Source organism: Manis pentadactyla, chromosome 10 (assembly GCF_030020395.1).
Source record: "Manis pentadactyla isolate mManPen7 chromosome 10, mManPen7.hap1, whole genome shotgun sequence".
NCBI lineage: Eukaryota > Metazoa > Chordata > Mammalia > Pholidota > Manidae > Manis > Manis pentadactyla.
In genome coordinates this window covers 15706248-15718633 of record NC_080028.1, presented here as the reverse complement: position 1 = coordinate 15718633, position 12386 = coordinate 15706248, and the positions used below count along the sequence as shown (strand labels likewise).

Sequence of the window (12386 nt, the reverse complement as noted above, 5' to 3'; positions counted from 1 at the left end):
TCAGCCTCTGGGACTGGCTCAGAAATGGACCTGCATCCTGAGTCAGGCCAATAAGGGAGAGCTACTATGAGAGATGCTACCTCGTTCCCAGGGGCTTGTTGTGTGTGGGTTGGGGCAGTCACGTTTCTTCGAGCCAGAGGACAACAGCAGGCCGCAGAGAAGGACAAAGCCCAGTAAGTCACGAAGAAATGACCCAAGACCGCACTAGGCCTTATGACGTGACTCCTTCCTTCATGCAATGGCGAGGGCCCCACAGGCAGGAGCTGGGTGTTGCTCACACGTGTCTGGCACAGTGGGCCTGGTACAGCCCCTGGCAGGGAGGAGGGGTCTAGCTCAGGAAGCAGAAACTAAACAAATAGACAGCAATTGAACATGGGGTTTTCTCAAAGCTTTCAGCTAAATTGTAAGCTTAACCTCATGCAGGAATATACTTGCCAGGCTGAAATGCTGGGACATACAAATGCAATTTTTGAAGAAGAGATTGGTAGCATGTTGAGGAGGAAATCGGCAGGAGAGGACAGGGGCAGGTAAGTGCAACGGGTCCTAGCTTTGGTGCAGTGCCCCGGCCAGAATCACATGTGTGAGGCTGTCCAAGCCACGGACACAGCGTTCTCTTGTGGGTTTTTACACGCTGAGCCAGGGAGGCGCTTGTAAGGAGTCTGGAAGAAGCATTAGACCTTTATTAGCTTAAGTACTTTACCAGAGTCTAGATTACATCCAAACCTGGAAGTTTTCAACAGCAAACTTGCAGCAGCTTTCCAAAAGCTTGAGGCTTGCTTTTCCTTCAGTCAAAAGGGGGGATGTGCCAGTTAAAGCTGAGAACCAGAAAATAACCATGTAGATTTTGAAACTCATATTGGATGAGATTTTTCATGCCTTTCTGCTATGCAGACGTCCAGCAGTGCTGTAGAAATAGGTCAAATCCAACCCACGGGCTCTGGCTCTTTCTAAATTAGTGTGGCTGCCTTATCTTAAAGGAACTTCAAGGTCTAGCTGAAAACAACACTGGACTAGATTTAACTTGAGCACTAATTGAACTTGGCTAAGATGCTTGACCATTCTGGGCCTACAGCCTCTCATCTGTAAAGGGAAATGTGGAGCTAAACCAACACTGAGTTTATCTGTATCAAGAAAGATCATGGCATAAAATGAAAAGTCCAGACAGTACTTAGAGAAAAAAGAGCATGGGATCTGGGGATAGCTGAGGGTTCAATTCCCAGCTCGTCCACTGAGTAAATGTATGATCTCCAGTTAACTCACTGTTAATGAATGAACAGAGGAGTTGGGATAAGAATTAGCATGTATTGTATCTGTGTCACAGGACATCTTTCCTTTGTAGGTCTTATCTCATATGGCAATTATACATCCTTTATTTTTTGAAGCTTAGTTTCATTATCTACAAAATAGGAATAATCTCATTTCCATTATCTATTTCACAGGGATTTTGAAGGGCTTCGAAATGGTGGTATAGACAAAGCAACCAACATGGAGTAGTCCTTTAATAAAAAGTGAATTCAAAAATATTTATTGAGCATATACTATGTGCCAAGTATCACCCTTACCTTCATGGGATAGACAGATAAAAACTTAGAAATCACGTTTATGGATGTATAATTGCCATATGAGATAAGACCTACAAAGGAAAGATGTCCTGTGACACAGATACAATACATGATAATTCTTATCCCAACTCCTCTGCTCATTCAGCAGTGCCACCAAAGCCACAGTCCACCAAATATTTCCCTCATAGCCCTTTTCACGGCTCACTGGGGAGAGTGCATCAGTCCACAGCAGATTTCCCACTAGGTTAATTTTCTAGTGTCAGAGGCCTTTGGGAGATTAGCTGATTTCATTTGCAAACCATGCATAAAATTATGCAAGACTATTTCCGGGAGTGGGAGGTAAACTTTGAACTAATGTTGCCAACCTCATGTTTTCCTCTCAAGTCCATAGTACTGCTCATCCGCTGAGGTAGATTTGATTAATCAACACTTCCTACTACAGTCCTCATCAACAAAGATGTCCAAGTCAAAGAATGAGGGCTTTCTGCCCAGTCTGACACCCACCTGGCGCCATGTAGATGTGGGGGCCCCAGGAGAGCAAGCCAGCTGGTGTTGAACATGTCCAAGAGTCAAGGAATAGGAGAAATCTCACCCCAGGAGCTTAGGAGTTTAGCTTTGTCGGGCAGATAATGTTTGGCATCTGAGAGAAACTTGGACGTGTGTCACCTCTAATATCCGTGCCACTGTTTTCTCATTCACAAATAGGAACAATCATGACCCAAGCTGTGCATTGCGCAGAACTTCTGTTTGCATCATGTGAGATGAATGTAATCACTTCTTTCAAATCCATCACTTTGCTTACACATCTATAATCGCAATTCTAGCTCCAGTCATACATCTCATGTCTGGATTATTGTGTTAACCTACTAACAAATCTCTCCTCTCAGTCATGTTCCCAAGTCCCTTCTAATTTACTTAAGTTATTGCTTCTGAGTTTAAAATATAAGTGATACCTATCTCCTTCTGCTTGTTCGATGACATCCCACTGCCTTCAGGATGAAGTCCAAAATGTTCAGCATGGCATTTGTGGCATATACTATGAATTGTCTACCCACAAGCCACTTCTTTCCTCTTCCATACCATCAGAATCCAATTTAAGGTCCGACCACAATGTGCCTAGACCAAGGCAATAAACTATGATTGTTCTAAGCCAACTAACAGTGATCTCATTCCTCTTTGGACTAAGGGTGGGCATGTTACCCCATCCTGGTCAATGAGCTATCAGGGAAAGTCCACTGGTGCTTTAGAGAAAGATTATTTTCTTCTTGATAACAGGGAAGTATGTGAAAACATGACCCATTTTCTGTGTGATGCTTGGGGCTGTGGCAGCCATTTTGTGACTGAGGGAGGAGGTATTAAGATAACTAACTCACCCCAGTTCACCTGGGACTTTCCCACTTTTAGCACTTAAAAGTCTCATATCCTGAGGGTGGGGTAGCTCAGCTGGGAACAGAGAAGGTGCTCTCTAGTCTGGCTTTTAGAAAAGCAAATAAATAATATAAAATAAATTTGTTGCCCTTCCAAAAAAAAAAAAAGGTTCATATCCTGGAAAACTCATCAGTCCCAGAATAACTGAGACAGTTGATCACCCTAGGAAACATACTGGTATTCTGAGTAAGAACAAACAAAATGATGCAAACACTTTGATGACAATCACTGAGCTGCTGAACCGAGTCTGAGGTTGCCTTTCGCAAGTCTTTGTTGTTTGTACAAGTTGCCTGAGTGCCCTTGTCACGTGTTTTGCAGCTTGCAGCTGAAACTTGTGGCTGGAATACAACATTCAAGGTCTTTCTTCCCATGGCCCACCCTGCCATTCAGATGTGATCTCCTACCATTCCTACCCCTCTCCCGTACACCCCCAATGTAGATTACTCACTCTCCCTGAGTTTACCATGAATCCGCATGCCTCTGTGTCTTTGTTAATACCATTTCCTTTGCCTGAAGAACCTTCTCCTCTTTCCATCACTGAAAATTTCCTTAACTTCCTCCAAGGCCTGGCTTACTGGGTTACTTCCTTTTGATGCCTTCCTTCCCCCTCTGACTCCCATGTTTTTGCAGTCTGAGAAACTCAGTGTTTATGTCTCTCTTGTCTTACATTTTAGTTTTTCAAAGGCAGGAATTATGTCTTACTTAGGAATATATTTTGTATCTACAGTCATAGATACAAAGCCCAGTACCTGCATGCTTGCTTATGGAGTGAATAGCAGTGCTTATGGGATGAATAACTAAGTCTATGGAATGAATACATTTATTTTGTAAAAGTAGATCTCATGGAAAGTGCAAGGTGTTGTCTTTCTTTTTCTAATGGGCTCTGCCCAAGAATCTTCCCTGGAGAACTCTTATTCATATTGAGATTCTCTTCTTTTGAATTTATTCAACACCCATATTGTTACTGAGTCCATACTAGATGCCACATACCTCTCAATATATTCTGACAATTATAGATGACTGGCTACTGGGACTTAACTCTTATCTCCTTAATAAAAAAGTGCAGGAAAATGGCTTCCATTTCCTATGAAGGCGCCTGATTCCAGTCCCAGTGCTCGGAATGAAGTTTGGGTGCCATAACTGTTGCCTGAGTATATGTAACAAATGCTGTAGCCTGCTATTACATCAAGAATGCCTTTGGCTGCAAGTGATAGAAAATCTACTAACTGTGGCAGACAGAACTAGCTGACTACTAAAGATCTGTGTTCGCCTCCTGTACCACAGAGTTGTTAAGCAGCTTTCTAGGCAGGGAATTCATTTCTCAGTTGTGTTGCATTGAGGTGAAGCCATTGGAATATGAACTGAAGTACATCCCTTCCCAGTCAACAAGGTCAAAGAAGCTTTACCCACACTCTCATCTCCTTCAGCAATGACCTTGGAGGCTACAAGCTGAAGATAGCAGCATCCCAAGCTGGAAAGAATCTGAATTCCTGAGTCACCAATTGAAGAACAACCTCCTAGGAAAGACCCAATTAAGAAAAGTTTCATTGGATTTTCTTTGAACAAAATCTCAACAATTATTACATCATGACATTGAGATTTGAGGAGCTGTTTTTAGAGCCTATATTTTTAGCCTATCCTGATAAACACAGTGGCCTAAAAAACTGGGATATCATTTTCTCATGTAATAGAACGTCTGAAGGTGGATAGTTGCTGGTATTGCTGTTTAAAGAGGACTTTAAAGTCGCAAACACTTTTTATGCTTTTAGTCTACCATCCATAGCTCTCTGCTTTTTTCTCATGGCTGTTGCTTTATGGTCACAAGACGATTACAGATGCTCCAGGCTTTATATAATCATGCCAGTCAGGGAAAGGCCAAAGGGCCTGAATTTATGATTTTAATTCAAGTGGAAACTCCTAGCCAACTTCCCTTCCTGTGCCTTTTGCCAGAAGTAGCTCATGTTGTCAGCCTTAACTGCCACAGAGGCTGGTTAAAGGACTATTTACCTCTCACCTCTTCTCTAGATGAAAACAACAGGGAAGATCGTGGCAGAGAAAGGCTCTTTGGACAGGCCAACCAACACCATCTGCCACAGCTTTTATTCTAATTTCCAACCATTTAATTTATAAAAGTTTGTTGTTTCTTATATGAATTCCTGTTAACAAGATAGGATTTACTGGCCAACCTCTTAATGGTGGTGATTTTAAGTTACCAGATCTATTTGAAATATGGATAGGTCCATTGCATTAGTGTTCCATAAGGGCAAATTCATCCAGGGCATGTGACAGGCATCAGGAAATGCTGTCTTATGAATCAAGGCTGAGCTCCAGGAAGTCCTTGGGCTCCTTAAACTCCAGGGCAGTAGTGCTACTGCCGCCCCCACCGTGCACATTACCACTTTGTACCTTTCCTTCTTCATTTAGTTCCTCCATCTTGCAGTGCCATTCTTGTGAACTTGGAACCAGGAGACCCAAAGTCAGTGTAGCCAAGTCATTATTCCTCTCTGGACCTCAGTGTGCTCATCTATAAAATAACCGGTTAGAGTGTCAAGATCTCTAAGGTTTCTTCCATGTCTAGCCTGTGATCCTAAGACTCTTTGGAAAGATGCTCATCCTTCAAGGCCAAGTTCAAGGGCTTCCTCTTCCACACAGTGTTCCTTGATTCCCAGCAGCCAAGTTATAATTCCTTCTCCCACGCTTCCACTATGACATTAACTATAGTGCTTACCCATCATTTTACAATAAATGGTTATTCACGTGTCTGGCCTCCAATCAAATTGTAAATTCTTTGAGAGGAGACTCCTTTCATTCCCAGTACTGCTTAGCACAAGTGATTTCTGAGCAGTAATTGCTAAATGAAATACTAATAAATTAATTGGTTGATTAGCTAATCAAACAATGACAAAGCATGGGAAATAACATAATAAAATGCACTGATTCTCCAATGTTTCTTTAACCAACAAACCCTTGTTTTAAACAATTTCTCAAGCAAGAGCTCCAAGGAAGAAGAGGAGGAGGAGCTGTTTGTTGGTTGAAGTTCAGATGAGAGCCTTGGAATCCAAGTGGATGAGCCTCCACCCTTCTAGGGACCCTGAGGCACCTCTCTGGAGAGCACCCACCAGGCTCCATGAAACATCGTCTAGGAATCTGCACAGGAGGCAGAAAACTGAGGAGTCAGGAGATAGGGGATCCAGTTTGAGTTTGGCTTCAGTTTGTCAAACTATTACTCTTGGCTTCAGGATTCTTAACTGTAAAATATCAGGAAAGGCAAATAGATGACCCCTAAGTGGCCATTTCCCTCTTGCTTTTTCCTGTGCTTCTCTCTGTAGGTTTCTTTCTCAACACGTCACTCTGGGGAGTCCTTAGATGTCCAGTAGACTTGGCTCTCCACATGAAACTGATTTGCCACCTTTGGCAAATGCCCACGTTTGCTTTGAGCTCTAACATCCTTGAATTCTCATTTAAAAAAAATACTACTTGTGTGACTGATACTGCTACTCTGTAGCCTGTGACATTGGTAAGCAAATTAAGCCCTGAAGGTATGTGCCTAGAGACTCCATCTCCTCCAAAAAAAGTATATCTGGAATGGGTAATTGGAGGCTAACAAAACAACTGAGTCTTGTGATTTGAAATGGGTCATTAGCAAGAGACCTCTTTGGCGAACGTGAGAGCCATACAGTGCAAATATGGATATAAGCAGATGACTGCTTCTCTTCTACTAGTCGAGTTTGAAGGGTCCTGGGTCTGAGGGGATGGTGATATGGCTGGAGGTTATGGAAAAGAGGGAAGTGAAACTTTGCTAGTGATTTTTACCCTGGAGATGAAAATATCCAGACAGGTCACAGAGATGCCTCCGAATCTCCGAAGGCCCATCTTACAGAGCAGAGAAAGGACTGTTTCCACTTGGCCCTCAAAAGCAGAGCTAAGGCCCAGGGTGGCAGTTCCAGGGCAGCAGAGATTGCGGATGGTGGACCACACTCACCTCCCTTAGACTATTTTGTTTGGCTCGTAAGACTTTATAAAATGTTTAATATAAAGCTAACTTTAAAATCTTGAAATTTTACATAAAAATAAAGATTCCTATTGTCTCTTAAAAATTAAGGCGATCTGGAAATACTATCCTTTGGAAGGGTAACTGGGGTTACCACCTTAGAATCTGCATTTGGGGAGAGACACCCTGTTGGGGAAGGTCGTTGCACCTTAGTCATCTTTCTGGCGAGTCAAAGTTTCTTAAAATTATTAAAATCCAATTTTAGTTTCTAATATTGATATTTAACACAATCCTAAAGTATAACCTCCATCCAAGTGTGACTCTTTGGCCAGTCCACATATGTGAGCATACCCCAGCCCCAAGGGGCTGGGACGTCTGGGCGCTTAGTCCTGCAGGGCAGTCATTTATTGGTGCAGAGCAGCAGCTGCTGCTTTGGGAGGGCATCTCTTCTCCGGTGAACCACTGTCCTCCAGGACTCCCTGTGCTTACCAGGCCATGCCATTCATTATTTTACCTTCCTCATGTGTCTCAGTTTTTGAGCTCTGCTACTATAGGGAAACACATTTGGCCTTCATGTAAGGAAAAATGAATTCTTAACTACCTCAAATTTTAAAAAGTGGACTTGCTTTTAGAATGAGATCTTGATAACTAAAAAAAAAAAAAAAAAAGCAGTTCCTGTGTGGTGACCTCCAATGATTTCTACACAATGGTATAAAGGGCATATAAAAGTGTAGGCAAAGGGTCTGTTTGTGTTTATACAGAGGATCAAAGCCTAATTTGGCTACCCTGAAAATGAACTAAGATACGATATGAAAAAGAACTTCCAACATCAGCACTCTCTGGAAGACTCATGCCAGATGATGATCATCAAAAAACCCCAACAAAGATCCATGCACTGCTACAGCTGTAGATGCACTCATCCCACCAGTTCCTGGACTTGCCATGGGAATGAGGAAGGAGATATCTAAGCTGGCCTGTGCATACAGTAAAACAACAAATTTGACTGGATCTATACTGTTGGAACTCAACCAAGAATTTGGAGAAGTGCAAATTGTAGCGCTCCAAAGTCTTACAACTACAGACTATCTACTGTTAAAAGAACATATGGGATGTGAACAGTCCCCAGGAATGGGTTGTTTTAATTTGTCTGATTTCTCTCAGACTGTTCAAGTTCAGTTGGACAATATCCACCATATCATAGATAAGTTTTCACAAATGCCTAAGGTGCCTAACTGGTTTTCTTGGTTTCACTAGAGATGGCTGGTAATTACAGGTACGCTTTGGTTATGTAACTGTACTCCTATTATGTTAATGTGTGTGTGCAATTTAATTAGTAGTTTAGAACCTATACATGCTGAAGTTACTCTACAAGAAGATATGTCAAAGAAATAATCAATCTTCCCAAGTTTTCTTCCGCCTGCTACTTCTATAGCTTTTCTTCTTCCTTCCTAATTACAACCCTTAAATAGAATTCGTGCCTCATATCGAATTTACCGAGTATCATAATTCTTCCAAGTGGTAAAGATACCTCAAGACAAATGCTGGGCATAGAAGCTACAGGGCATAAATATGCAAAGAAGTAAAAAGCTAACCTTTTCAAACAATAAGGCTTCTCTCTCACTTACCAACTTCACATTTCCCTGTATGGCCCCGGAAGATGACTGGTTAGCCAGAGACGGGTAAGATTCCTCAAGGGAGGAACAACCTAAGACAGGCACAGTCGCAGGGGGGCCGTCAGGTGAGATATTGGAGACCAACAGAGGTGAGGCTTAGAACCTCACCCCCCCTGTTCTGAGAGAAATCTTCTGCATATGTGGATGTTTTATTGCCCTTGTCTAGCTTGGATTAACACATAGTCTACAGGCACACACCTGATCATCTACATTTGCTCTCTTACAACACTAAACTATATTTTCTACCTTTATCTTGTATCTACCTACCACTTCAGCATTTTATTAAAAATAATAATAATAAAGAGAGAAATGTGGTATCCACATATAAATCAAGTATAAAAATAAAATGAATATTCATATTATAACTGATTGTTTATAGTTCATAATGCATGAGCAAAACTGAAAGTTTCTGTGATGACTGCCCTTGTACTATTCACCATGTAAGAATTTGTTCTCCATGTAAGAACTTGTTCGTTATGCTTCAGAATTTTATTGTTGCTAACAACCATTTGATCAATAAATATGCGAGATGCCCTCTCAAAAAAAAAAAAAAATGTACACACTTCCAATTGTAAAATAAATAAGTAACCGGGATGTAATGTATAGCATAAGGAATATAGTCAAAATATTGTAACAACTTTGTATGGTGATAGCTGGTAGCTAGAATTATCATGTATATAAATGTTGAATCACTGTGTTGTACACCTGAAACTAATGTAATACTGTGTGTCAACTACCCTTCAATAAAAAATAATTATCTACACAAAAAAGAAAAGGAGGATATTGAAAAAAAATGGGCCCTTTGGGTCAAGGGCCTGAATTTTAATCTTATCTCCAAGTTTTGCTATGACAATTTATAAATCTTTCTTATGCAATATAAACTATACAATGGATATTATATGACCTGTCCAACAAGTCTGTAGTAAGCATTAGCTCTATGTACAAAAAGGCATAATATGAAATGGGCACCTAGTAAATATTCAATAAACTACAAAAAAATAAAAAAAATAAAATGAGATCTTGAGTTTCCCCATCACCAGAGGCATTCAAGGAAAGCAGACCGCCCCCCCCATAAAAGGGAAACCAGTGTGGATTGGAAGTTGGTGCAGAAGATGCTCTTTGAGGCCCCCTGCATCCTTAACAGGTGCAGTTCTATGGACAGCTGATAGCAAGAGCAAAGCAGGACTTGTTCAGAGGGGAGCTTGCAGAGAGAGCCTGAGAGCTGAAAGAAAATAATTCGCACAGTATTTCAAGGTTGGGTCCAAAGCCATCTGGCAACTTTATCCAAAACAGGAAGAAAAATTTTAGTGCACGCTGGACTTGAAAAATAATCAGCCTTTACTCCAGGAAAAATAATGTCTTTCATTTGTTCCATGCCGTGTGGCTTGACGTGCATTTTCACGTACATTATCCCGGTCCATCTTCGTAATTCTATGTCAGGAGAGCCACGTGGGTATCATTAATCCAACCACACAGATGAGAACACTGAGGTACAGGGAAATTCAGTCTCTTATACCCGACAGGTAAGCAGTGATCAGGACCTACAGCTCGGTCTCAGCACTCTTTGGCTAATTTTACTCTCCCGATTTTATCTCCTGACAGCAAATCTCAGAGTCATGAGGCTGAAGAAAGCCTCTAAGGGTTGCCAGCCACAACCTCCGTTCCTCATGAGCCTCGACCGGGGTAGGGGGGGTCCCACTGCGGGGCTACAGAAGCAGGAGCCGCTGGCGCTACGGTCCAGTGCTCTTCCCGTCGGGCTCTCTTGTATCTCTTTTCCTCCACAAAGGCTGATTCTTCTTCTGCGTTGGAGGATGGACAGGTGGTCACCATCTTCCCCAGAACAGTCCTTCATAGACCTGAAGCCTGTTATTAAGCTCACTCTCCATCTTTTTCATCTCCAGACAAAATAATTGACTTAACCTTTCCCCCAAATGACAAATGCTCTCTTGAGTATCAAACACCCTTTTCATATAAATGGAGAATTCCAGAGTGCCCACTTAACAAACCCCTCTTCTTTAAAAGCTCCCCTTTCTGAAAGCAGTAGGGCTTTTAGCTAGGGAGTGCTTCAAGTAGCCCATTAAAGGTCTGAAAGAATCCACAAGAAATACGATTAGACCTCTGACCTCAGGTCTGAGCCAGCGCTTTGAAGGAACAAGAGGAGAGTGGCCAGGCCTTGAAGTCAGGTCACTCTGCTCCTCTCACCCCATAACCCTGGGCCTGGGCCCTGGCTTCTCCCTTAGAAAGTAGAGGCAGGGTCCCAGGGCTCTCTTGGGAGCCTCTTCTGCTCTCTGACCTCTTCCCATGTCACATCCCGAAGCCCATTGCTGGCGACACCTCAAGGAAGTTTCACTTGCATCGACAATAATTCTCGGATCACAAACACATTGCTTCTTTCTCTCCACAGAAAAGACTTGTGATGAGTTTCAAATCTTGTGCCCATACTATTTTTTCTTCTGCTGCTGTATAATAGTTTAACAACTAACTTTCTGGGCTTCTGTGTCCCTCACTATAAAAGGAATTAAACGTTACACTACATTTGAGTGGTTACTGTGAGAGTCACACGAAATAACCTATGAAAGGTCTTCATGAACCGTGACGTGCCTCGTGAAATGTACAAGAATGGTAACATTACCATCTCAGCCACTCTTAAGATGCCCTCCTAGCCAGCAGGTCCCCATGGGGATGAAACAGACAATGTCTCAGTCAAACCTGGTCCAAAGCAGGACACAGGCTAAGAGAGGCTCAGCCGACAGCTGCCTGAGTGGCTCCCTTTGTTCTTACACACCTGTCATCTCAGACATCTGACATCAGTGTAAATAAGCCTCTCACAGAACTGCTTCGGTCACAGAGCCTGCCTATTTCAATTTACCTGCTGTGATCAGAGCCCATGGTTCTTGATGGCTGTTTATCATCTAAAGGCACAAAAGAAAGCCTCTCCCTGGGCCCCCTTTATTTCTACAGGCTGAGATGCCCCAGCGGCTGCTTATCCACAAATGCGGCATTTGAGACCCCAGCTTGCTCTTCCTTGGCACACCTTCTCCTTGAAGTCTGATATCTGAGCCAGAGGCTGCTTTATTTTTTTTCTTCAGTCAGTTGGTCTAGAACTGGTGTTTCCCTTTGTGAAATATTTAGGGAGGACCCTATATCAGTCTGTAGGGGACGATTTGTAAGAAAAAAGACAATTTTTTTTGATAAACCAAACCAGACATAAATAGACAGCTCTTTGTAAAGTAAGTAAAGAGGAAATCTATTCTTACCTGTAGTAGACTGATTGCATGATTGAACCCGGTTCTTTATTCTGCTTTCATGTGATTTTGGAGTTCTTCCCATACAGGCAGAATATATTTCCCTAACCCACGTGACTTGCTTCATGGGAGAAAGGAGAGTATGCCTAGGTCTCGAGGGGCCTTGTGCATTTACATTTGCCTTCTTGAGCTCTTCTTCCATTGTCAGATGAAGAACACGGCTGACGTGGCTGTTGGGTCCCAGGAGCAGATTGCGAGGCACATGGAGCAGAGCCGCCCCAGCTTAGCAGACATGTGAGAGAGGCCAGCCGAGATCATCTGACCCCCCAGATGACCCACAGTGAGTTATAAATAACTACTGTCTGAAGCCACTGTGTTTAGATTGATTTGTCACATAACAATTGCCAATGACAAATCCGTGGAGGATTCAAAAGATTTATCTCTTTCTAAAACAAACTTTATGTTACAAAAGAAGAAAGTTTAGGAA

At 42.3% G+C, this 12386-nt stretch overlaps 1 long non-coding RNA gene across 1 annotated transcript in view; it reads right to left on the bottom strand.

The window, feature by feature from the left end:
* Positions 1-12171, bottom strand: part of LOC130678948 (uncharacterized) — a 34013-nt gene extending 21842 nt beyond the window's left edge. Inside the window, exons 1-3 of the long non-coding RNA XR_008991921.1 lie at positions 11912-12171; positions 5397-5514; positions 4401-4507 (exon numbers count right to left, since the gene is read on the bottom strand). This is a non-coding gene — a long non-coding RNA (uncharacterized LOC130678948). The remainder of the gene's footprint in view (positions 1-4400; positions 4508-5396; positions 5515-11911) is intronic.
* Positions 12172-12386: the final 215 nt, after the last annotated feature.